This window comes from Orycteropus afer, unplaced genomic scaffold (genome assembly GCF_000298275.1).
Source record: "Orycteropus afer afer isolate SDZICR_OR568_19922 unplaced genomic scaffold, OryAfe1.0 scaffold00186, whole genome shotgun sequence".
Classification (NCBI taxonomy): Eukaryota; Metazoa; Chordata; class Mammalia; order Tubulidentata; family Orycteropodidae; genus Orycteropus; species Orycteropus afer.
In genome coordinates, this window is record NW_006921773.1 from 2751805 (window position 1) to 2752889 (window position 1085).

A 1085-nucleotide genomic window follows, 5' to 3' on the forward strand; every position below is an offset into this window, starting at 1 on the left:
CAGCAAGCAAAGTTGTGTCATCTGCATATCTCAGTTTGTTGATGAGCCTTGCTCTAATCCTGATGCCACATTCTTCTTCATATAGTCCAGATTGTTAGATTATTTGCTCAGAATACAGATTGAATAGGTATGGTGAAAGGATACAACCCTGATGCACTCTCTTCCTGATTTTAAATCATGCAGTATCCCCTTGTTCTGTTCTGGAGAGAGCTATTTTTATAGTAATATTGTTAACCCTTTTTTTTTTTTTTTTTAATATATTTCAAATTTATCTCTTATTTCACATTTAAAGCCTCCAAACTGTAAGAGAATAAACTCCTGTTTGTTAAGACCATCCAATTTGTGGTATATCCTGTCAGAGTGGCACTAGGTAACTAGAACAGATGCTCTATAGCATACTGTGTAATTTTAAATTTACATCAAAATTATAAAGTGGTTTCTGGTATCAATCTCCAATTCCTCCTCCAAAGGAACTAATAATAATTATTATCCATTGTGGCTACACAATATAGTTCAGTTACAGGTCTTGATCTTTTGGGGAAGAAATAAACAAAACAAAACAAAGCAATAAAACAGTAGCATAATGATACACATCTTACAAGAAAAAATGTCTCAATCTATGAATGTATGTGACAAACATTGAATTCAAATCTACTGGTTTACTATGATTCTCTGTATTCTTTTTCTTGATTTTTTTTTTTCCACTTCACTTTTCCTCTATTGGTAGAAAGTTTATGCTCTTTTCTTATTTCCACTGACAAACACACACACACAAAAAACCTATCTGCTATTGAAGATGACCCAGACTCATGGCAATTCCATGGGTGTCAGAGTAGAATTGTATCCCATAGCTTTCCAATGACACATTTCTTTGGAAGTAGATTTCAAGGGTTTTCTTACAAGGTGCTTCTGAGTGGAAAGGAGACTACACTATTTCTGGTTAGCAACTGAGCACATTAACCATTTGCATCACCCAGGTACTCCTATTTCAGTTAATCTAAAATTTAAAAATTGCAATCTTGCAATAGATTCACTGGGAAGGTGTACAGGATATGGATCACCCTGGAAGACACAGTCATAAGGGT